The following is a 27,158-nucleotide window of genomic DNA, read 5'->3' as shown; positions in this document are numbered from 1 at the left end:
CTGATTAACAATGTCTGCCTGGAGTGACTGGCACTCCAGGACCATTTCCCACTACGCCTTCCCACCATTTATAAGGTCTGATTACTGTAACAAAGCCCTCCCTCCTAACACTCACGATGGTTCCCCTGCCCTGATGAATGGGTGCTAGAGTGATTCGCTGTGGTAACTCTGCCCTGGCAGAGTTCCGAAGGGGAGTGACAAGACTTCTGGTAGATTCAGGAACGGCAGTGACAAAAGGGTCACTGGAGCCTGGAAAAAAGCAGGCCCTGCTGGTGACACGTCTCCTGTGGTCCTGGGAAGACAGGAATGAACCTAAAGAGATGTCCAGATGGAAAGCTTAAAGAGAAAACCAGTTCTCCTCAGCTGCCTGTGAGAAAGTGCAGGAAGAGAAAAATGAACCGAAGAAGGCAGCAGAATCAGAGGGAAAATTCCAACCGAGGGCATACTGGTTGGAGAAATAAATTTGTTTTCCATTTTCAGCCTCCCTAACAGGCATAAAAATCTCAAAGTTAGAAACAGTCTGAAGGCAGAGATTAAATCCAGGGCTCCACCAGTAAAACATGGCTTCAGTATCAAGAGGAAGACCCAAGGTGCAGTTCTAAGAGCATACGAGGACCCAGAGGAAGAGAGTTGGGGCCCCCGGCTTCTCTCCTGGACCAGGGTCTTGTAGGAATCCTGCAGTCCAGAGGGAAGTCCTACCTTGAAAAGATGGGTGGATGTGGTCTAAGAGAGCCAGCCAAATGAAAGGAGGAGTGTGAGCTCCAAGCCTCTAGGCTGAGAAAGCGACTCAACACAAAGAAGGGCCGTTTCCTCTGAAAAGGGAAGAATGCTGGAGAAAACCTGGTGTCTGGGCTTCTCAGGAGATTCCCACTAAGGAGGAGCAGACGACTGGTAGCCTGGGTCCTGCTGGGACCACCGAGCAGCCATGCCCGCTCAGGATAATCCCTTTCCCCATTCACCTGAGTCATCTGTCCCTGTCTTCCCCATGGGCGCCTGGTGTGTGAGCAGCAGACCACCGGTCACTTCGTTTGCAGGTCTCTGCATCCCGGACCTGTCCTGAGAAGCTGCTGAAAGGTCCTGGCCACACTCAGACCCCATCCATCATGAGATCCCAAACCATGACTCTCAGTTTGAAGGTAAAACGGGAGGGGTCTGATGGAAAAAAGAGACACCGTGTAGACTAAAAGGGCCCCCACCTCTCTGCCACCCCACCAATCAGCATGTGGAGGCTCCTTCCCCCACCTAGAATCCAATCTGAATAACGACCTTGGCAAAAACTGTGCTGTGTGATTTTAGCGCTGGACCCTAAAGATCAGCAGGTAGGATGAAGGAGCGAGCACGGGTGATGCTGAGGGCAGTGAAACTATTCTGTGACCCTAGAATGGTGGACACATGCCACTAGACATGTGTCCAAAACCATGGAATGTGCAACACCAAGTGACCCTAATGCCAACCACAGACTTTGTTAGTAATGATGGATTGACATTGCTTCATCAATTACAACAATCATACCACACTAATGCAAGATGCTAATATACATACCCAATGTGATAATGTATAGATGCTAATAATTGTGTGTGTATTCAGTGCTGAAGAAAGTATAATCATCACAGATGGTATAATTGCTATATATACCATTCAGAAATAGCAACTGAGGCAAAAATTAGGTATGTTAGCATATGAGCACTGTGAGGAATCAGAGAATGAGATACTTCTACAACTTAGTTTTAAGATCTACGAATATATTTTTTTAAATCTTCAATACCAGAAAATAATTTTCTTTAAAGTATATTATTAGCAGAAGTAAGAATTATTCATCTAACTAGCAGGATCATTAGTATTGGCACATGACCAACTCACAAAGTTTTGTTATAAGGTATGATAAAAGCATTACCAAATTCATAGCTTCTGAAAACACATGAGACAGGTAATTTCTCCATGGAAGATACATTTAAGCATTGAGCAGATAATGTGCAGTGAGGATGAGTTAGAAGATAGTTGAAATGTGTGTGATGACAAAGTAAAAAGGTTGAACATTGGACAAGGTTTACTAAATTTCCCATTAGTAAACATTTCCCTTTAATAATAATTTAATTCTCACATTCTTATTAGCCCTAGTGTCATAAAATAATTCCATTGTACTTGTTTCTTTATGCATTTAATAAATAATCCATTATTGATCTCCTACTATGTTCCAGGCTGTGTGCAAGGAAATGAGAATATAAAAGCAAATGTTTACATTAGTTACCTGTCTATGTAGGATATGTATCTAGACTAAGAGAGACACTCAATAATGAAGAATAAAGTGGATTTAAAATAACTATCAAAACTGGCAGAAATTTTGTTGTTCCCTTTTAACAATGCCCTAACTGTTTTTGGGATGTGGACTCTGTAAGCTTATGGACACCTCCTACACACCGGGAACATATAACTAGTTTGAAATGAGTGGCAGTGTACACTCATGTCAATAAGAGGTGTTCATGCTTCATTTTTAAAAACTGCTACTGTAATTTACAGTGGCATCATCTTAATTTTGACATCTTAGTACTGTCTCAATAGGTTTGCTTTGACAATGCTTTGTTGTGTTTTGACACTGTTTGTAGTTTCATCCAAAGCCTTAGAATTTTAATTCGTTGTTTCACATCAGAGGCACAATGGAACTCAATTAAGATTTTTCTTGCTTTGGGAAAGGAGAGAAATACTCTAAGATTTGATCAACGCTTTCATTGCCATGTGAGATAAATGTAATTTACACGTATGACCCTAAAGACTGTTTTCCCTCCATTTAGATGTAACTTGAAATTAAGGATGATAAAAATGATGTGGAAGCATGTGGTCTCACTACACATTGTAGCTTTAGAGCACTGAGAAGGTGGAACATGGGAAATAATGGTATCTGTTTGTCCAAAAAATTAGGAAGGAAGTCCTACAAATGGACAAAGGGCATTTTTGAATGTTTTCAAAGTTATCATGTGCTTAAAATAGAGTGTTTGACATGGAACTCGTCTTAGAATCAGTGGTCATGCATGCTGCTTGGTGCCCTGCCTGGGAACCATTAGCCCTAGGATGGAGCTCCCTCTGTATGCAGTTCTGCTGTTGACCCATGAAGTCAGAGTGTCTCATGATTGAAGGGACCTAGCTGTGTGTAGTAATGAATAGCAGGGTTGAGATGCTATCTGTAACAAGCTTTCATCTCTGTCTAGTTGGCCAAAGTCACATCTCGTCCTTACAACACGCTCCATATGAACTGACAGCTTTTCCTCATGGGGGCTCACACATGATTATAGATTACCCTACGTCGATGAACCAGGCAAAATGAAATCTGTCAATATTTCACCATGCAGTCTATGAGACATAGCTGTCCTGTAGTCCATGCCTTCTCTTTCTCTTTCTTTCTTTTTTCAAGTTAATGTTATGGGGTAACACTAGTGGATAACATTATATAAATTCCAGATGTACAACTTCATAATATGACCTCTGTGTCCTCCATCGTGTGCCCCCCACTCAAAGTCTAGTCTCCACCCACACCTTCTCTTGTCCCGGCACTTTCTAGATCTGGGTCTCCTACCATCCCACCATTCTTAAAGATCTCTGAATGTTTCCTTTATGCCATCACATTTAATATTTTAAAATATCAGTTAGGTTTAGTTTTATAAAATATTAAATATAAATGGCATTCAGCTCATTGTACTAGGTTAGTAAAACCTTTCTTAATACTTACTCTGCACCTAGGACATTCACTAGTCCTTTCATTATAATGTCACACACAGATTAAATAAGCTCAATTTCTATTCTTCAATCAAATATCTGAAGTACAGAAAGAGGAGAGGACCAAAACAGGTGGCTCTGTCCCAGCATGTGCTGTGGTTGGACCCAAGTGCACACCAGCGCCCAGCTGCACCGCCACTGTGCTGGGCCAGCCTACAGCCCAGATCGCTCTGTGTGAAATCATCCCAAATTTGTTCCCACCATTTGTTATAATTAGGCTTTTTCTAATCTTTGAGTTTTGTAATACCACTAAATAGCTTAATACACAGCACATGCAGTTTGAAACATCTGACAACTAAGTCACCCCCCAGGCAGGAGAACAGAGTGCATTCTAGCAGTCCTGGGGTAAATAGGCTTGATGCAACCAAAAGAGACCCATGGACAGGAAGTCCCACTTTACCCGTCTGAGGCCTCAGGCATTACCATCAAACATTTTCTGTTAGAAACAATCCTAAAGCTATGTGAGTATCTACATCAATGCAAGGTTTTAAATAATGCGTGTGCTTGTTTTCCTTAATTGTAAAAGTAATGTTTCATATATTCTCACTGGAGAAAAATCAAACAAACCAAAACACAGAGAAGATAACTTGAAAATTTTCCTTCACCCCACAATCCCACACCCCATCCTCTAGAAGTAAGCGCTGTTAACTCATTGATGTGCTTCCTTACCTAATTTTTCAATGCATTCACACGTATATCAACATACATAATTGTGTAGTTTTATAAATAAATGGGTTTTAAGGTCTTTTTTGTGGAAGACTTATTTTGGTACCAGTGTAGTTGTCATTTTATGTCTTTAAAAGTAAAATGTTTGATACCTCAAAGGATCTTTGGAAGCCTGGGGTTAGAAGTCTGTGTGCAACTCAACTATTATTATACAATCCAATGTATTATTTTAAAAGAAATTAATACTAATTAAGAAATTAAGGGGGTGCCGGTTATCTCAGTTGGTTAGAGCGTGGTGCTAATAACACCAAGATTCCCGGTTCAATCCCCACATGGGCCACTGTGAGCTATGCCCTCCTTAAAAAAAAAAAAAAAAAAGAAAAGAAAAGAAAAAAGAAAGAAAGAAATTAAGGAAATTAATGTTAATTAAGATAAATTTACAGTCTTCTCAGGGTAAGCATACCAAGAAAGACATTTTGGTTTATAATTTTCAAACTGTATTTCCGTACATTTGATTTTATGAGGCCATATTCCTCATTAGAGACCTTGATATCAAGTGCATACCTAGGAATTTGTTAAGCCAGATTCTTGTTTGTGTGTGTATGTGTGTTTGTGAATTTTTGTACCACAGACTTGAATAATAAACATTGCTTTTCTACCACTTACATGTTCATTCAAAACACATTTATTGGGCTTCTAGTCTAAACTAAGCAGAATGCTAATCATGTACTTTTCTAAGAACTATTTTCTGAACCAAAAGAACTGTATTATGACAACATAAATTGTTCTTGTTTGGGAAACACCGATATGTGAAGGCACCATAAAAAGTGTCTCTCCCTTGTACTCACTTAATAAAGATTATACACACATATGCTATTCAAGATGGGCCAATTTAAAAAGGAACAATTTCTGAAGCATTTAGACATATGGTCTTCTTGCTTTTGTTTCAAGAATAGTAATATTTAAGCTGGCAGAAAAATATACTTTTATACAATCCAATTAATCTGGAAAACATAATTTGCAGTAGCAGAACATACGTTGATGAAAGGAAGTGCCTGGAGGAAGGCCCCAAACACGTGGGCCTTCTATGCACTCAGGCGTCTCAGAGCGACGGGGAGGTACTGACGTCAGCAGGACGGTGACACAGGAAATCCCGAGCCCTGTTCCCATACAAACCCCACATGCCAACAAAACACGAACGAACCCAGAAGATAAAAAGTGGAGTAATTAGAAACTTGCACACTCTTCATGGGAAGGTAGCACAGCCACTATGAAAAACAGTATGGAGCTTCCTCAAAATAATGAGAGCAAAGTATCGTATGACCCAGCAATCCCACTCCTGGGTATAGTTCTGAAGGAAGTTACATCAGGATCTCAAAGAGACATCTGTGCCCCATGTTCACTGCATCTTTATCCTCACTGGACGATACATGGAAACAAGCTATTGGGTTGGTGCAAAAGTAATTGCAGTTTTTGCAATTGCTTTTAACCTTTTAAACCACAATTACTTTTGCACCAGTCTAATAAATCCAGGCAGATGAATTGATAAAGAAAATGTGGTAAATACATATAATGAGCTATTTATTATTCAGCCTTAAATTTCCTAAAAAACAACAAAAAAAGGAAGGCAATTCTACCACATGTGACAACATGGATAAAACAGGAGGACATCATGTTAAGCGAAATAAGCCAGTTACTGAAAGTCAAATACTGCGTGTTTCCACTTACATGTAAACTAGTCAAACTCATAGAAACAGAGAGCACAGAAGACAACTCACGATTTCACGATAGTTGATACAGTCTTCATCCAACCCTGAAGGATCCTGGCTGTGCAGAAATGTTTAGCAGTCAAGTTCACATTCTGCTCTCTCTCTCTCTCTCTCTCTCTCTCTCTCTCTCTCTCTCTCTCTCTCTCTCTCTCTCTCTCTCTCTCACACACACACACACACACACACACAGAGTTGGAGAGGTTTCAGGAATAATATATAATAAAAAAAGAAAAAAATGCACTAGTCTTTCTTAGCAATTCATAACAAAGCATTTTGGCATGCAGTACACACTACTTACATTTCTAATGAACATTTTGAAACAAATAGATGAAGTTATTTTTATAGGAGCCTGTTCAGATTCTACAAAGGTCAACTTTGGTGGGACTATGAAATGTAATTTGCCTATAAAAAATGCTTTGTAATGTAAACGTGACCTTTAGTTTTCCTTACGTTATATGTTAGAGCATGTTCCTCCTGATTGAGAGCACGCTTCATGATGAAGCTCTAGAGATGCTTATGCCCTGGTTAGCGACCCTCTGTGATGGGTGCCTGTCCGTGGGCACGCACAGTGCCAGCCACACCCAGACAGCACTTACTACATGACAGACACAAGCGTGTCGGCAGCAGCTGCCTTAGTCCAGGTTCTGTGATGGGCTTATCTTGTTTGTGTCCAAGAAGATGTGCAAATAATAGCTCAGTATTTTTAATGCTTTAATATGACAATGCAATTATCCAACAGCACAATTCAACACAAGTCTGTATTATTATCTATTTTTATACAATCACTCAGCGAAGCTTGACAGTTAGAATTACTGAGAGAAGTTGTGATAACGAGAATAACAATTGTTGAACATTATGCGTTTGGCATTGGTTGTGATATGTGCACCTGCCAACAATTACTTTTCAGCCGAGAGAAAAGCTGCCATCCAATTACACGATCTATGGTTTACAGAGGGCTCTCTGCCATCCCTCCGTGCCTTATCAGATCACACCGTCCCAAATTCACAGGCAGAGGTCCATGAATGGAGATTTGGTCTTAAGTCATACTACAGTGGACAGTTCGCACAGCATCACACATAGTAGGCACTTGAGAAGGAACTATTGGATTATTTAATTAGATTTTTACCCACTGCATTTATCTCCTGCATATGTGCTCCGTTTACTATAATGAGTGAAAAAGTTATTTGAATACAAAGCAACTCAGTTTTGCTGCAGAATCTGTGCTTGCACTTGAGGATACGTTCCACTCTTCCTCCTCTGCAGTCTCCTCTGCCTGATGTGCGGTGAGCTCTGCATTCATCAGGGCACAAACCCTCCGCAGGTAAGGATGGGGCTGCACAGCCCTCTTAATCAACCACTGACATAAGAGAATCATGTTTTCAGGTGTTTGCAAGGTGGTATTTCTGTTGCGATGTGGCTTTGGCTTTCTGTCTAGTAAACATGCTCTTCCTTTTTTGAACAGTCACAGTGCTAATCTCCTGATCCTACATTGGGTAAAATTCCCAGAAATGATTTGTTTGACTAGGTGTATTGGGAAGGAAAATCAACCACTGATATCAAAAGCACCAGTGTCCACCATCTGTGATCACCATTTTCTGGGCTATTTCCAGGGAGAGGCACTAACACCTACGAGCAGAGAATGACACAGAAGTGTATCAAACAGTGCAAGAAATCACATAATTCTTAACAGCTAAGAACTCAGCTTTTTAAATGTTTTACTTTTCTATGAATCCAATTTCATCCATACAGCAAAGGACAGCCACCTTCAATAATCCATGAGCACTGGCTGAATCCACAAGTAAACTGTGCCCAAACTGGCTTGATTTCAATTCTCATTAATGGATTCATCCTTCGAGAAGAATGCCAGGCTCATTGATGGGGGCTGAGGATGGAAAGATGCATGAGGGGCTCCTTCTCAGGGAACTCTGTGCTGGTGGGGAGCCTTGCACGTGCGTGATGACACACCCTTGCCGACGTGGCAGTAGGGAGCGCAGTGAGCCCTGTGAGAACACTCATTGGGCATAGCCCACAGGTGTAACACATTCTGAGCATCTGTGATGCGCCACGGCCTTTCTCGGTGGGGGAGCAGGACAGCAGGGAGTGCAAAGACAGCTCTGGAGGACTTAGGGGGCGTCAGACTTAGCTTAGGTCTGACTGGGTCTTAAGGACCCGTGTGAGCCTGAGGTGGGCTTTTGCAGGGAATGTGGTGAGAAGTTGGGCTAGCATGCAGCATGCAGGAAAGGTGCCTGTGCAGACGGGCGGAGCCACAGTTTCTGAGTAGGATATGCGGGCTGGTATTGATGTGTGAGTTTATAGTGAGTCTGTTTGTAGGAAAGCCCTTACTTTGTGAGGACAGCTCCCCTTTATTTGGCATATCCTAAAGGGTTATAAAATCCACAGGCAATCGGATTTCATTTTGTAGTTACTCCTATTTCCTTTCACAGACTTTCTAAATAATAGTGTGTAGTAAGCACTTTGCTGTCTGTCTCACCATGGTCACTCAGTAAATGGCGGGTGGGATGGGCCGTCCATCATGGCAGTGGGCAGACTGCCTGAGCCAAACCCTGAGCAACCAACATGAAATGGTGGACGTCGGATGAGGTGTGACTCCAACTAAACAGAGGCTAAACCTCTCCCCATCATGCCATGTTGCTGTCCTGAGTTTAAATCGTGGGTGTTGATAGAATTGAAAACAGAGGATGTCATAAACCAAACACACACTTGTAGACCTTTCTGTGCTTCTCTTAGTAATAGGGGCACTGGCCTATGACTCCTTCATGAAACCCCCTATTTTGTGAGCTCTGATCTACAATTCTGTCATTTTACAGAACTTAAAATAATCAAAATTAGCCTGGCTGATAAAAATACGCTCGTACTTTAAGCAAGTTTCTGTTCATATAACAAATGGCACTGAAATACTTGCAGGCTACCAGTTCATGCTGTGCATTGATTTTTGAAAATTATCTTACAGTTCTAAAAATGCGCCTGATATATATGTTCTGAAAAGGTATCAGTCTATGGGTAAATTGGCTAAAATCATCTTCATTGTTCACAGATCTTCTCAGCAGAAGCAGCTTAAAGAATTCACCCACTACTTCAATCAGACGTCTGATAACCACACAGGACAAACCAAGGGGATATTCTAATCTACTTAAAGTCTCATGAATGTTAGAGTTATAGCCATTTTAAAGGTCTGATTTTAGCAAAATTAAAAAGTTACATTTATATGCTAAATAAGTAAATACTAATGATCTATTTTGAAAAATATTTGCCTTAGTAGTTGTTATTTACACACTGTAAAAATTATATATGGCACTTTGCTATACGTAAATTATGGAGCAATAAATATGATACTCTGGTAAAAACCACAATTTAAAAATGGAATTTGCATTAAAAAAAAAATTCTATTTTCTTTAATTTGACCATACCAGTATGTTGTGAAATACATCTAGAATGTGTTAGACGTGTGATTTAAAGAGAGTGGGTGATTTTCTAACTGCAGAGTGGTTAAGACGATCTAGGCAGATGGGGACATTTGCAAATGCCTAATGAGAACAGAGTCATGTGACGTAGACAGCTGAGACCTGGAGAGGACTCACGGGCTCTGTGTGTGACGATAAGGAAGGAAAGGCTTTGTCATGCAGAGCACAAACATGGAGCGCCAAAGGTCAGGCTACTGAATGGCGTTGCTCCTAGATCATACATGAGAAAATAAAGTAAGAGGTATAATATTCTAAAGGAAAGAGAAAGTGAAGTCAGGAGGAATCTCATCGCTAGAGTGAGAGCCCTTTTCCAACGGGGCGCAGACAAGGCCTCCAGGCTGAGTTCAGAGAATAGCATGTTCCTCTGCTACCAAGACGGCCTCTGGGCGGGTGGAGAAGGAACCCACACACCTGGAGTAACACCGTCCCCCCACTGAGTGCTGCAGCAAGGTCCTCTCCCCCACAACTGTAGCTCCCACCCTGGCCAGCATTGGGCCGTCAGGATAAACCGGGCCCTGCCTCCTATCGCCCCCAGAACCCAGACTCACAGGCTCTCCCTGACCTGGTCTGGACACTAAGCCCACGCTGCTCCCTCATTGCTTGTCTGACCCAGTCTGCCTCCCCTTGCCACTACTCAGAGCCCTTGGACGTGGGCACGGCCAACCCTCCCACTACAGAGCTTCTGTGGATGCCAACTTCAGATCCACGCGCCAGCAGCCCTCTCGGGACAGGCCATCTTCTCTCCTCGTGTTTGACCACTGGGCTGAGCTGAGGTCCAGCCCCTTACTTCCCTCCTTGCTACCTAGAACCTCCTAGCTGTAGGCCCCACGTCACCCAATGACACCAACACGTGTGTCTCCTGGTGCGGTCCCATTGGCCCTCCGGTTTGCCCAGAAGCAGACCCCAGACAAGGATAGCAGTATAGGCAGCTTACTTGGGAAGATGGAAGCCCAGGAAGGAGGAGGGGCAGGAAATCCAGGGACCATGGTATCAAGCCAGAAACCCTGCGGGGGAGGGAGCTCTTATTGCAGGGAAACTTAGAAACACAGTATGGACAGCTCTGTCCCCTGGGGCAGTGATAAATCATGTCCTGCTCACCAGAGGATGGCGGGTGTTGGGGAAGGAGGTGATGTAGATGTGGGGGTAACCTCCTGGCACTGTGCAGAATCACCCTCGGCTCCTAGAGAGAAAGTCCCCAGTGAAGCCCCGGTGGTGGTAACTATGAGCCTCAGGCCCCCACACAGTGTGGGCTGGGCCAACCCAGACCTGCTGGGCGCCCTACGTCTCCCTGGCCCATACTGCGTACTCAGGGGAGTGGCTAGTCTGGTTCAAAGAGAAGGGAAAAAAGCAACAAGAGGGCATGACTCTGCTCACTCAGGAAGTCCATGTGGAAACTCCACAGCTGTGCAGGCCATACCTCTCAATAAATCATTCGACTATCTGCACTCATTTTGCTTTGGGTAACAAAATGATTTCAGTGAGCTAAAATTAAATGTTGCCTTACCTCTAGTGCCGAAGTCTTTCTGATTATTTTAATGACATGCAAATTGCATCTTTACAAATCAAAGTGCATAATCATCTGAGAGTGCCAGTAAGAATTCAACTTATTAATTACATTAAAATTTATTCTATTAATTAAAGCAAACTCATTGCAATTATAAACCTGCAAATAAAGCTTCCATTAGAAAAATGAGGCCATGATTGAAAAGAGAGACACTTCACTTGCTTTTAAGTTTATTTATTAAGCCATTAATCTACACAGCTTGTTTTCTAAGCTGTATTGGTGTGAACTGATCCGAGTCAATAATAAAATGACCCAAAGGAAGTTGCAGTCAAATTAAAAAGTAAAATTCCTGCCCACAACTGTTTCTGTGCTGGTCTTCATTTTAGGTTCTTGTATTGGGGCAAAGTTGCAACAGGATAAAATCACCACTCAGGTGTCCAGAGTCAGGCATATGGCTAGATACTCTGAGCGGGAGACATAGGTCCACAGAGGGACACCCGGTCCTGGATGGTCCTGCTGGGGATTCTGACTTTGCTATGTTCTGTTCTGTGTCAACCAATGTATACGAGGTCTGACAATTAAGTTTGCGAACTCATCCTAGAAAAGGCGCTACATACCCCATTGCTGAATATCACTATGGTCACCTTTGAAGTACTCCCCTTGGGAAGCTATGCACTGCACCAGCGCCTAGTCCACCCTTCAAAGTAATTTTGGAACTCTTTTCTGAAATGGCCATCAGAGCTGTCGTCGTATTACGCTTGATGTACTGAATGTCATCAAAATATCTTCCTTTCAATATTTCCTTTATCTTTTGGGAAAGAAAGAAGTCCTTGGGGGTCAGATCAGGTGAGTAGGGAGGGTGTTCCAATACAGTTATTTGTTTACTGGCAAAAAACTCCCTCACAGACAGTGTCGTGTGAGCTGGTGCATTGTCGTGATGCAAAATCCATTAATTGTTGGAGAAAAGTTCAGGTCGTCTAACTTTTTCATGCAGCCTTTTTAGCACTTCCAAATAGTAAACTTGGTTAACTGTTTCTCCAGTTGGTACAAAATCATAATGACTATTCCCTCTGATATCAAAAAAGGGTAGCAACAGCATTTCAGCAAGTTCGCCACCTTACCCGTCAGACCTGCAGACATGACAGGGTTAGGTCCTAGGAGGACAACCAGAGAGCCATGAGACAATGTGCCTGGCTGTAGGAAAAGGAAGTTTATCCACATAGAGTAATTTCCCGCCTTACTTGTCACCGACTTAACCCCTCATAGACAGCCCCAAGTATAGCAATGGAATGGGTTAGCCCTCCCCAAGACCGCTTGTTCTAACTACAAGAAAGACAGCTGCAGAATCGGCAGCTAATTCTTGTAGGGTGCTTTAAAGTTTACAGTGTTTCAATATGCATCACTCATTTAACAGCTGAGAATTCAATAGTGAATAATTTACCGGTAGTTATATAAATACATTTGACTGAAATGAAACATGTAGGTCTAGCTGTGTATGTAAACACTCAGGAAGAAGCTTCTCCATGTGTACTCCCTGCAGACCAGCATCAAAACATCAACGACACAGGAAGTCTAAATTACACAAGGCCTCGGATTGGAAATACGGAGTATGACAGTAATAAATATGCCTTGTGTCTCAAAACTTACTATTCTAAATGATTATGAAAAAGGAAATAGAACCCAAAAAGAAATAAAAGCAGCTTGTGATATATTAAAGGTCTCTGTTCCTCAGGGCCACCTAGGAACACTCAGGAGTACGCTAGCCCTTCCCCCACCCTACCTTTGTGCCCACTTATATGCCCCTACACAGGGCATGTAACTGGTGGGGGCGGCAGTCACTACCGTAGTCATCTCCAGGGCAGGTGAAGAAGAAATCATGGCTTACACTGATGAAAGAGGACAGAGCGTCTGAGGGCCCAGCGGGGAGGAGACTGCCTTTTCCAGCTTCTGGTGGCTCCTGGCGTTCCTGGGCTTGTGGTGGCGTCAATCCAACCTCATGTGGCCTGTAGGTGTCCCAACATCTTCTCATCGTTCTCCCTTTGATGATGTCTCTCTCTGTGTCCAAATTTCCCTTTTTATGAGGATAACACTCACCCTGGATTAGGTCCTAATGTAATGATTTGTTTACCTCTGTGAAGACCACATATTCAATAAGGTCACATTCAGTAAGGTTCTGGGGGTTAGGACTTTAACATCTGTTGTTTTGTGCGGAGGACACAATTTGTCCTAGTTTAACTGGGCTGTGGTTACAAATACCACAGGCTGGGCAGCTTAAACAACAGTCATTTATTGTCTGACCTCCTGGAAGCTGGACGTCTAGGCGCCAGGTGTCACAGGGCTGGTTCCTGCTGAGGCCTCTCTCCCTGGCATGCAGACGGCCGACTTCCCCTGTGTCCTCACGTGGCCGTCCCTCTCTCTGTGTTCTGATCTCCTCTTCTTATAAGGACACCAGTCACATGGGACTAGGCCCACCCTAGTGACCTCACTTTACCTTAATCACCCTACAAAGGCCCCAGCTCCATATAGTCACATTCCAACGTCCTGGGGGCTGGGGTTTCACATGTGAGTTTTAGGAGACTCAGTTCAGCCCTCAACACAATTGAACCTGTAACAGAGCCATGGTGTTGAACACCATGTGCAATCTAAAACCTATGTAGGTGCAAATATGTAAATCAGTGCTGAATGAGAGAATATCACTGTCTTCACCTTAAAACCACCAAGGTACAAAGATAAATGATCGTAAAGCAACATAAGCATTTCAATTCTCAAATAAAACTATCAGTTCCTGAATTGTGTGGACGCCTTCCATAGGCTCTTTCTAGATTAATTCCACGCATACTCATATTTTCTAATAAGCAGTTCATGTTAAAAGAGTAGATGTTTTGGCTTTTTTTTACAGACTGAGCACTATGTGAACTTTTATGTTTTCATATCTGGAAAACTATTTAAATACTGAGCAAAACTTACATTAGGTGACAACCTAACCAAACTCTGTAATAGGAAGCCATTAAAATACCACGATCCTCTGAAAATTATAACTCTATATTATGTCAAATTTACTCCTTTCCAGTAGCTCATAAGCTGCAAGGATCTGGTGAGATGCTTTCTCAGGCAAGGCAATACATTTGATAATTCGAGATTTCTGTTCAGATACAACAGCCGTGTTTTTCAAGGGTATTCCTATTTGGATACAAGTCACATCACCATGGTGGTGTTTTCATTCATTCTGAAGTCAAAATAATTGTTATTATCTCTTTGAATCAAAACATCAATATTTCAAAAACATATGATCAAGAAACATTGACGGTGTGTATTTCAGCGCTTTACTACCTGTTTCAACCCTATAATAACCTTTGGCTTCCTTGGTCTTCATTTGAATAAGAATCATTTTAATTGATTTTATGTCTACACTGAGCTTCTGACCAGAACATGTTTCAGCTTGGACTTTAGAAACTATGGATTTGTCACTTTCAAGTTCTGCCCATTATCAACAACCACCTTGGTCTCTCAGGGGTCAGTGCCAGTGGCCTGTTACAAACTAGTTCAGTTCTCTCTAAATTCTGCCACCTAGAATGGGGCATCTGGTCTACCTGCAGATCTGCCCTGCAGCCACAAACACCCACTTCCCAGCTTCTGGAGATGAGGAAGAGGGGCCCCTCTCCTAGCGCACCGCAGCTGAGGAAAGCCAGCTCCCCTGCACCACGGCCTCCTCCCAGGGCAACCCACGCTGATGACTCCTCCAAGTGCGGCATCCAACGCAGGTCCCCTTGCTTCCTAGCTTCTGAGCTCCCCAGCGAAGTGGGTGGCTGGGCCTTTCTTGAAACTCCCTCCAACTCCCTCTGCCCAGCCCTGGCCCCTCCACATGACAGAGGCCTTCACTCCCCACAAACTCCTGCAAATCCATGTCTCAGGGCCTGCTTCTCAGACACTCATTTGTGAGGACGCCTCTGCTGCTGGGAGTGTGGGGATGAAAGTGAGTGTGATGCTGAATTAGCACAAATGGCTTCTTTTATAGGGAAGGAAAGAAAGAGATTATTGGAAACATATTTCAGTCCCATTAACATTTTTTTATGTTTGAGAAAGCTCTTGCTGAAATAACCACGGATGAGAAACTGCCACAGAAGGAGGAGGAAACAGAAACAGGTCTCATAAAATGAAGGGCATACTGCTGGAAATAATTACATTAAGACTGATGTCACTTAACTGAGGATTATGTTATCTCGTCATCTCCCAAATGCCTGATTAATTCTACTGTATATAAAAAACTCTGAGTGCCGAGGTATCATTAAACTTCCCACAGTCGTGACATTACAAACACTCCAGTTTCCATCTTGTCAAACAGAATGGAACATTTTGCAGAGATTAGAGCTTTTCCACTGGCATTGAGCTGTCAAAAGCTCTTCTGACTTTTCCTCTGTTTTTATTGTTTTGCTGTTTGTTTTGTTTTGTTTGTTTCTTCAAACACAGAAACAGGAAGGCTGGTTCCTGTCGTTCATCAAATAGTGGTCCTCAATAAAAAAATGTTCACAGACTTTGATCAAATCCAGGATTGACTTATTTGGGGTAAGAACAGGAAAACCAAAACATCATGCAATCTTGCATATGATTAAAATCCATCGGAAAAGAGTTTGCAACAACAGTATAGTAGCAAAGCCCTATTTTTAAAATAATACCTATTTACCAGTAAAGATTTCTAAATCAGTAACAGGACAGGTTTAGCTCTGCCAAGTCATGAGTGTTCAGTGCTAACACGAGGGAAGGTTGGCCCTCCTCCTACAGGTACACCAGCATTTTGGTTTGGGGTGTCGTGGGTGGAATCTGGGTGGAGACTGACCCTTACTCTTACATCTGTCATTGATATAGGGCCAGAGAGACCATTTAGAGCTATAATGCCCAATACTGTAGCCACTAGCCATATAAGAGTATTGAAATCTGAATTTATTAAATATCAATTAAATTTTAAAAATAAAATTTAATTCCTCTGTTGTCACATGTCAGGTGCTCAGAAGGCACAGGTGGCTGGCTAATGACTCTGTAGAGGGTAGCACAGGAGGTGTCCTTCTGTGTCCATCATCACAGAAGTTTCAATGGGACATTGCTATCCTAGGGGAATAGACATGACACAAGATTAGATGCAGACCCTTTGCTTTGAGGCTCACACTTATCAAAACATATTTGGGGAACATGTCTCCAGCCAACTTTGGATGCCAAGAAGGTAAATGAAGGTGTTTCGGAAGAAAACTGATCTTAGGCAAAAGGAATCATGGCAAACGGCTTCATGGTGAAGGAACGTACCCATGCCGTGAAGAGCTGCCTCAGTGATAATGAACCCACTCTCCACACCTGAGAAAGAAGTCACCCTGTGTCACGATGAAGTAAGTGTACCTGACCCTCCCCTCGGCAGCAGTGTTACAGACCCCATCTCCAGGATATTCAGACAAAGTCCCTGGATGGTGCACGAGGTTTCTAACTTCCCCGACTTCAACCTGGACGTCCGCAATGGGGGGCGGACAATAGAGATCAGTCATTTCTGAAGTTCAGTGTTTAAAAGTTATGGTGAAAAATATAACAAGATCCAAGGAAAATTACCCTCTGCATTTAAATGGGCCAGAAAGAACTTACTGTTACTTTGTTGTGCAAGCCCTGATTCGACCCCAGCAAGATGTGGTGCTGGCTCACATGAAAATATGATGGCTATAGTTTCTCTAAATGGCATAGAAGCAGCAAATGCCATTGTTAGCTCATGTTATGGCATGAAATATTTAGATGCATACCATGTGGATTTTGATTTCTGTTCTTGCCCTGGGCCTTGCACATATTAGGGACAGCAATACAACATTTCAATGAAATAAAGTTTTCTGATGGTTTGTGGGGGAGTTACAGAATTCAAGTAAAAGTTAAAAATATTTTCACATGAAAGCAATTTTAATTATATTCAAGGGTGTGTAAAACTCTCCTAGAGGATAACAGAATGTTACCTTAATAAATGAGCTTCCCTGATAAGTGATATGATGTCTAAGAGTAAGGAAACTGTCCAAATAACTTCACGTTCTGGCAGAAGAGAAACCAGTTGGATAATTAGTTTGAAGAATCATTTCTTGAAGTGGTGGTTTTAAATACTTTTTGAATGCAACCTGGAACCACAAAGGACAAACCCTTCTCCCCACCTTCACTTGCAGCCCACTGAAGGTGCTTCTCCAGGCTAATCCCTATGATGTCACCACCCCGCGTCTCCAGAAACAAAACAAAGTCTGGCAACAGTGTGTGGAGTGTGGCTCTGAAAATGTAATATCACAAAAATATGCCATGACTTGGCTCTCACATCTCCCTGTGTCAATGTTTTATGTTAATTAGAAACGCATGTGCTTCCAACCAGTAGATGTCACAATTCTGGAAAAACTCATATTTGTTTCTAAAATTAACTTTTTTTTCTCTAATTCCATCTAAAGCTTGAAAAAGTGAAAGCTTTTATTTTATCCATATGTAACCCAGAGCTGGCAATATTGGTTTGGAGGTTTCTGTGAACTGAGATGTAAAATTAAATTGAACCTGAATGTTAAGAATCGGATCGCACAGGCATTTTCTTAGTTCTGGTATGTGTTTATGTTTGACACCTAAATGGATAATATATGTTATCTACTTATTTCTTTACAATATGCATATTTTGCACACAATAGCCCCTCCAGGTTGAAAAGGGGGGGAAAATTAAATCTTTCAAAATCAGTATTTCAACAAATTTTCAATAAATCTAGAACAAGTTAATATTTTATTCTATTATCAAGATTTATTTCCATTTCTTACAGTATGTTAGAGCCTAGAAAACAGACATCTTTGTAAAAACCCATGCCTGTTTGTACCATTTCACCACCATAGTTAGAATCTAAGGTCAATGTCTTGCTTTTGGACAAGTAGAAGGTGATGGATTAGAGGGAAGAGAGTTCCTGATAGTCTGTAATCTCGATGCTTATCGTAAAATTGTGATAAGCACAGAATAATCTCTGAAATTTTCAACAGAGTTAAAAGGATGGACAACCTGTCGCAGTTTTTATCCTTAGTTGTCCATGTGTTTATCATTAGAAACATCCTCTAGTACTCTTTTTATGTCTTAATTCCTCTGTGAAAATGAATCCGTGGTCCATCAATTTACAGAAATACTTTGCACTAAATTCACGTCTTGGCAATTGGCAGCACACTAAAGATCCTGATAAGTCCTGCTGGGGAACACAATTAAGACTCACCTGGTTTGTCCCAGGCTCGTACCAGGCAGAGCTAGTTTTCCAATCCTCCATGGATCTGCTTTGAGACATGATGGTGGCAACGGAAGACGGCAACCACGCCAATTTCCTACAGAATGTTAAAGTGTCTCAGGGTTTGATAAACAGAAACCATTCCTCATCTAACTAGATCAGTTAGCAAAATAAATGCCCCTGTCTTTCAGGACCGGTTGACCTCTGTCGGAGCTGTTGTTAACCGATGAACTTCACAAAAGATGTGAAGTGCTAAATGAGTACAATATTGATCAGCGGCTTCCACAGAAGACACTTAATGATGTTGCACAGAGAGTAGCAGAAAAATCCATGTTGATGCCCATTTAGGAATCTTGTTGAAAGTTTCACTCGAGCTGGAAAGTGCTGATATAATAACAATAGGCAAAATATAATCTTTCCAACACTACAGACTATGCCCAAGGCAAAAGGGCAGAATTTCATCACTGGTGCAAGCAAACCAGAAAAATAATTTAAGTTAACGAGACAGCAGTTCAGCAGAACATCCACTGTAATTTGGAAGGAAGACCTCATGCTAAAGATTTAGCGAAGGAAGAAACAAAGGGTGACTTTAAATTTGAACCTAAGATTTAGTATGCTGAGAATACATGTTTTAAAGTTTTTGTAGGTGAACACTGAAATGGAAATGTGTGTATAAAGATCAGTGTTGTGACAAAGGCAATACTATTTGGGCCCCAAACTCTGGGTCCCCAGAGCAGCTAAAGTTGTAATTCAGGGACTAAAAACAGGCATACAGAATTTTAAGAGTATTTGGATGAGATAGGATAAAGAGAAATCATTATTAATATGCAGCATCCCTCTTATTCCTTCAAACTGCTTCTTTGAATCAAATACCTACAGTTTCTTTTTAACATTTGTTTCACTGAATATCAGTAAAACACAAAAGCAAGTGTTATAAATTGCCAGTGCTGCTTTTCCTTCTAGCTGCTTCTCACGTGGGCAACTCTATGCAAAGTACAGTGATGTGGAGAATACAATAAAAAAGATTGTACAGAGACACTCCTTGATGAAGTTTAACACTATTAAAACTCTGTATTAATGATCACAGTTCTCAGAACTCCAATAACCATTGTAAATCATTTCTATTAAGTTGTTAACAATGATTCCTCACACTCTTGAGTAAAAGGAGGTGATGTTTATGAAAGAAATCATATATCCAGTGCATTCCACGTAATCTCCACACTCTTAAAATCAAATTATAAAGTAATTCCAACAACTTCGGTTTAAAATCCTTAACACTAAATATATGTTAATGTTAAGAGTTATATTTAAAGGAAAATTTTATGTATACACATACCATCTGGGGAAAAAAAGCTGCACTTTCAAAGTAAAGTGTTTATAATTTTTTAGAAACTTAATGGTGCAAATATTTCTGTGTTAAATGCATAATATATTTATATCCAATAGAGATAATCTGGCTGGAATTATACAGATTAAATTCAGCAAATATTACGTTTGTTAAACTTTGTTTAACTTAGTTATCTCTCTCTCTTAAATGCATCACTCAATTAATGACAGAATATAATATTCAATTTTATAGGTCAATAAACCAACACTTCATTACTCAAATTTTTCATGTAATTTAATGAAATGTATTTCAACCTGTCATAATAAAATGCTTTGTAATTAGTGCTAAAAATAAGATACGGCATTCTAAAATACACTTTCTTTAGTAAGAGAGTTTCATTGCTTTGATAACAGCTTGAATGATCAGCTAAGGTTCTGTTTTGTTTCTTCTATTTTTGGACAGTGATTAGAGAGAGTATTTTCATAGAAGTAAATAGTGCATATGATTTGTTTTCCAAAATGGCTGATGGTGCCCTCTACCCAGTGTGTCCATGGTATAAGTACCAGGTACTAAGGATGAAATAAATTTTCATATTAGAAACACTGCATTGGGAGTACATCAAGAACTCATGCATAGAAAAGATCACTAAAATCCTGGCATGCTGATTATCATTATTTGAGACTTGGGACCATCACTTACTTCCTCTAGTTTCACCACTTTAGCATTCTGTAGAGGACACTTTTAAACGCGTACCAGTGCTCCTGCAGGGCACCGTCTTGACGGCACCACTGGGCACGCATATTGTCTCTAAAACATCTCTTACACTGGCACGCGGGAGAGTCGCCAGGCTCGGCCGGACCTGCGGCTCCCTCCCTCCTTCCCCTTGTTGATGCACACCACTTGTCCCACCCCACAGGAAGGAAACTGTACAGGGAAAGCCCTGTCATCATTCTGACAGGTGCAATTCCTCATGGTGGCATGAACACGAAGGGACACACAGGGCAGATTTAGACAACTTGGCTGATGACCTTGTAGGGAAGGAGCTGGACCTTCAGCCTTCATCCAGTGCAGCTCTGTGAAGGTCTGAGAGCTTCACGAAGTTCCCGCCTCACCTCTCCTGCTACGCTTTCTGAGAACACATCCTTCATGTTTATCGCAACACATATTTTCTTTGGTGACCTCTCTGTGTAAACTCTGTAGGTGGCACCCAGTCCGCTATGATTCCTGTAGTACATGCACAACTGATACTGGATGAGACAAGAATCCTCAAAATGTCTCCCAAGGCTTACTCTGAACTCAGAGTTGAGCTCAGCTTTCTGGCAGTTTTAACAGCCTGCAGTAGGATCTCCTCGAGGAGTTAACAATGTATTCAAGAAGATGATCATACAGCATGACACAAGTGCGACGAGTCTAAGACAGCCCGTACATAATTGAGTGCTAAATTGTGTGGGCATTATGTCTACCTACTGTCAAAGTGGGAAGGAGACAAATTAGTGAGAGCAGGAAGACTCAGGGACAGCAGCGCACAGCAAGAAACGAGCTTCACAAAAAGGGTGTGGATGGATTCTGACCAAGGTGGGGACTCCTGGCTCAGGAGGAAAGAGACAAGAGATCATCCAACAAGTGACAAAGAGTCTACTCTCGGGGAAGTGCTAGTTCCGTCCCCAAGAGGAATCTGAAGATAAATCATAGACACTGAAAACAGCTGTCATGTCCTAACTGGTCCTTCAGGGCAAGATGTGCACCCAGGAGGGGCGCAATGTGACTTTGTGCCCTCTGCACAAACCACCTGAAGTAGGGCCCACTGTTATCCCACGTCAGAGACAGCTCAGCTGGTAGACTGTGGGGATGGGATCTGAACCCACGAAAAGATCCACAGTACATGAGGGGGACAGGGAGTGACTCAAAGCAGGGTCAGAAGGGGTGGGCAGGCTGAATCCAATCTAGCAGCAGCAGAGCTTACACAGATTACACAGGAGATTTTTATGGATAAAACTGAGGATCACTAAAAGTAGAGGAAATAGTTTAAATATACACTCATATAAAGAAAAATACAGGACAAGAAAAAATGTATAATGTAACAAGTCTATATAATATGTAATATAACAGAGATATGATAGTTAAAGAATTGTGTTAAATGTAATACGATTACACAATATATGTCTATATATTATATATAATAGAAATGTATACTTGTATCAAGTAATTATGTAAGTATATAGTATACGTCATATATAATATATAGTTACATCACTCTAGTAAATATAATTATATAATATACATAAGTCCATGACATGTACTATGTACAATGCAATATATAAAAAATGTGTCATAATTTAATACGTAAAAGTCTATTGCAGAAACAATTCCTTAACGTGAACTGTTCTTCAAATGCCAACATTTGTGCTCCATTGCTGCATAATTATAAGTAATCTGACTTTCCTATTGGTGAGAAACTTCAGAACCAAACTTAGTGGCCATGCACTGGGATTCTGAGGTGTGGAAGGTAAGAGAGACGGCAGCCTCCCAGGGACACCTCTACAGGACAGGGCACAGAGGGTCATCTGCGATCATGACTGTGCCCTTCTGAAAGCTGCCCTGGCCTGTGGGACACCTGGCCTGTGGGACACCTGGGCGGTTCGCTGTCCTCGATGTGACTGCTGACTGGCATGCGGGCTGCAGTCCAGGGGCACTGTGTACTCTGAGTGAGAGTGATCCTGGGGCGCTTTTACTGCTCCGTGGCCTCCTGTGACTGGTCGGCTGGACCTTGCCACAGCCCTCAGCCTCCCATCCCAGACTCTGTCCTCACTCCTCCTGTACAAACATCCCTCTCTCGGCTCGTGCCTAGAAGACCCCACCCACACAACACGACACACTCAGGTAAATAAGATACACAAGCAGCGAACCTGCATACCACACACCACACAGAAGTCCCATGTCACAACCACAAGCACTAAGGGATTTAGACAGGGAGGATCCAGCCATGATTGCCTCGGCCACTACAATGACCAAAGTTGGGCTTTCCAATGTGTGAAGGGCTAATTTAAGTGGGGAAAAGACACGAAGTCACTCGATGTGTTTAGACAAAACATAAATATTAACATATTAACATTCCTAGAGAAGTCAGGTGATCCAGCCCCCAGCACTCACTCCCCACACTCTTGTCACACCTCATGCGCACTCCTCGGCAGCCAGGAGGGCCCCATTGTAGATTCTGGAGCAAATTAAACTTTTTTTCCACAGTGCATTTGGGCACTTGGATTCCCCTCTAGCTGGAATTCTAGCTCTAACTCAACCCAATTCAAACATGAGTGTGTGTGTTGCGGGGGGCGGGGGGGGTGTTCATATTTGTTTCCTAAGTTTCCAGAAGGTAATGGTCATTATTACATAGCGCCTCCCACTTTTTAGAAGGAAAAGAAAGCCCAGTTTCTTGGGGAAAACATCAGAAAGCAATACAAAGGAAGGACTGGCTGCACAGGACACTGAGGAGAGAAGAGGAGATGGAGGCCCCTATCAGGACGTGGGCGTGAGGGCTCACAGTGGGAATCACACAGGAAGTGCATCAGTTCAAAGGTGTGCTCCTGCATAACTCAGATGTGACTGGGAACACAAAGGCCACCCAGAGTCAGTTCTCCTTCCATCACCAAATATTTGAACCCTTTTACCTTCTTCCCTTTCTCCCCTACCACCTTAATCTCTGATAACTGCTAAACTATTATCTGTGTCTATGAGTTTCTGCTTCATTATTTGTCTTGTTCCTTTGTTGCTTTCAGTTTTATATCCCACATATGAGTGAAGTCATATGGTTCTCGACTTTTTCTGTCTGACTTGTTTCACTTAGCATAATAATCTCAAGATCCATCCATGCAGCAAATGGCACTATTTCATCTTTTCTTATGGCAGAATAGTATTCCACTATGTATATATACCACAACTTCTTTATCCAATCATCTATGGAAGGACACTTTGGTTGTTTCCATGTCTTGGCCACCGTAAATAAAGCTACAATGAACATCAGAGCACATATATCTTTACGGATAAATGTTTTCAGATTTTTTGGGGTAGATACCAAGGAGAGGGATTGCTGGGTCATATAGTAACTGTATTCTTAATTTTTAAGGAACCTGCACACTGCCTTCCATAACAGCTGCACCAGTCTGCATTCCCACCAACAGTGTATGACGGTTCCTTTTTTTCCACAGCCTCTCCAACACTTGTTACTATTAGTCTTGTTGATGATAGCCATTCTAACTGGGGTGATGTGATATCTCATTGTGGTTTTTATTTGCATTTCTCTAATGATTAGTGATGAGCATTTTTGCATATGTCTATTGGCCATTTGTATGTCCTCTTTGGAGAAATGTCTGTTCAGGTCCTCTGCCCATTTTAAATTGGATTGTTTGTTTTTTGTTGAGTTGTATGAGTTTCTCATATATTTTGGATATTAGCCCCTTATCAGAGGCACTGTTTGCAAAAATCTTCTCCCATTCGGTTGGTTGCCTTTTTATTTTGTCAATGGTTTCTTTTGCTGTGCAGAAGCTTTTTAGTTTGATGCAGTCCCATTCATTTATTTTAGCTTTTACTTCCCTTGCCTTTGGAGTCAAATTCATAAAATCTTCTTTGAACCCAAGGTCCATAAGTTTAGTACCTATGTTTTTTTCAATGTAGTTGAAAAAACTACAGATCTCATGTTTAGGTCTTTGATCCATTTTGAGTTAATTTTGGTACATGGTGATAGACAACAGTCTAGTTTCATTCTTTTGCACATGGCTTTCCAATCCTCCCAGCACCATTCATTGAAGAGACTTTCTTTTCTCCATTGTATGTGTTTGGCTCCTTTGTCGAAATTATCTGTCCACTATTTCTGGGTTTTCAATTCTATTCCATTGGTCTGTGTGTCTGTCTTTTTGCCAATACCACGCTATTTTGATTATTGTTGCTCTGTAATATTTGAAGGTCATGCTTCTTATGCAACAGGCAGATGGCAAAGTGATCACTTAAGGTATGTTAAACATACCGCCTTAGGTTCTGCTCAACTGTCCATGCGAACCACTGAAGATAAGGAGTGATAAACAAGACACTTGGAAACGAAATGATGACATGTTTCATTTGTTTCTAAAGACATTAGCTGCCTTTCCACTTTTACGAAGCTGTGCTCATGACCTTCCAGCACTTAGTCATTTCTCCAACAGTAAATCCTCCTGTTCGCTGGCCCAGCCTGGAAGCTATCCTCAATGAACTACGGCAATCCCATCACAGTCATGCCTTCCTGTGGCAGTCAAAATGCTACAGGTCAACTGATCACCAATTAACTGAAGAAATACCTGGTGCACATGAACCAAGTACCCTCTTTTTCTTCCAGGAAGAAAAAGCCTATCCATTCTGCACTGAGCATGTTTGGAAACACGATTACTACAAAAACTGGTTTTGAATATCTCCACTTAAGAGAATTTGTGACCTTTGAACTACTTTGTTGATTATAAGAAGGTATGGCTGCCTTTAAGCATTACTAAGCATTATCTCATTACACAGTGCATATGCACGTGTGCACGTGCGCGTGCACACACACACACACACACACACACACAGAGTATATATTTCTCCTCCACTTTTTCCTCTGCTGTGCATAAGTAATGGAGCAAATATGACCCAATCTACAGCTCTATAAATAAAGTGAAAAGTTGAGGCAATTACCCAGAAAATTCAGATCATCAGTTTTCTACTTGATTTTGATTATAGAAATTCTAATTACAGAAGTACTGACTCACATGATACTAAAGTGAAAAACAGATTTCTTTGCATTTCCTCCATGTGATAATCTGTTAATAGTAGCCTAGTCTGGAGAAGAGCGACGGGAGAGCTATTGGGAAAAAGCGTGAAGTATGTACTGAAAAGATTAAAATTCCATTGTGTAAGTTTTAGATAGTTTCTCCTAGTGCTATTGCCGGTGCTCACGTTTACCTATCCATATAACTTCTGGTCTTTAGATTACTAATCTCCATTGCTACCCAAAGTTAAATGCTCTAAAACTAGATGTCATTGAGTACATTTATCAAAACAATTAATTATTATTATGGACTTTCCTTCAGGGTATTCTTATGTTCAAATCTTATGATAACTTAAAATAATTTGGGTTTAGATAATGGGCATGTTTTAAAATATAATGTATTCTTTTAAGGTGATCGACGCTGATTCTGTAATTATTAGCAGGATGATGTGTTTCCCTAAGGAAGGGAGACAGTAGAGGCAGCCATAGTGAGTGCTTCTGACCGCACCTGGGAAGTAAACATGCCAAAAGGAACAAGATGCCTCTTCTGCAGGGGCAGCCTTGAAGGATATGGGGTGGGAAGCATCTGCATGAGACTGTTAGTCAGCAGTAGGATCACCCCTGGAGGAGTAACTCCTCTGCAGCCATCGTGCCCTCACGCTAGCTGCCTTTCCCCTCTTTAAGTGCTGGATGTTGACGGGGTTTAATTTGATCAGTCATGAGAGCGGCTTATTGAGGATGGAAATAAGCATTAATCAGCAACAGCTTGCCAGATACACTCTTCTAATTTCTTTTTCTAAATCCAAATATCAAGAAACTGTTCCCCAGATGATTTCCTGCTTAGGCGCAATGAGAGTCATGTAACTGATTTTTGTTCCATTTTTAGCATTTAGTTAGAATCATAGAGTCATGTTTCAGTTTCAGATTTATTATTTGTTGACCAAGACACTATGCAAATAATGAAGTAGTATTATTTTTACTATTAAAATAAAAAAATTAAGGTATTCCAGATATGTAGTTATGGAATAGACCTCCTTAGGACATAATCCTCATGAAATCTGCCCTTAGATTTCCACATATTATCTGAGAGCTGATATGAGACACTAATTGTAGGATTTCACACTTGGATAATAAACTTACCTCTATTCTTTTATTCCTCTCTGCAGTATTTGAGAAAGAAATTAGTTCTTGAAAACTGTATCACGACTTATTTTTCAACCTCGTCTTTCTCTTTTTCCTGTGGAAACTCCCTCCTTTTGTTAACAATAATACAAGAAAGCAATTCTGATCAATTCCTGGGAATCTCCAGTGAGATGTACCTATTCTTACTCAGCTTCTGAATTTTTCAGTGCTTAACCTCTCTTTCTAGAGAGGGTGCCCTTGGCTTTCTTGGCTCAATACTAGTTACAGTGCTTGTGCTCTGCTGGTTAACCCCTGCCCGTTACTCCCATCTCATCACCTCTGATACATTTTTCTAAGGGTACAGTAGGCATAAAGGTTAAGATACACACTTTGCAATAGACCGATTGGCATTTGAGTTCTAGCTCTGCTCTTTGAAACCTGAGAAACTGAGTTAACTTCTTTGAAACTCAGTGTCTCCAAATGGTAAAATAAGGAGGATACAATAA

The sequence above is a fragment of the Rhinolophus ferrumequinum genome, unplaced genomic scaffold (genome assembly GCF_004115265.2).
Source record: "Rhinolophus ferrumequinum isolate MPI-CBG mRhiFer1 unplaced genomic scaffold, mRhiFer1_v1.p scaffold_109_arrow_ctg1, whole genome shotgun sequence".
Lineage (NCBI taxonomy): Eukaryota > Metazoa > Chordata > Mammalia > Chiroptera > Rhinolophidae > Rhinolophus > Rhinolophus ferrumequinum.
Note: the sequence above shows the minus strand (reverse complement) of the source record.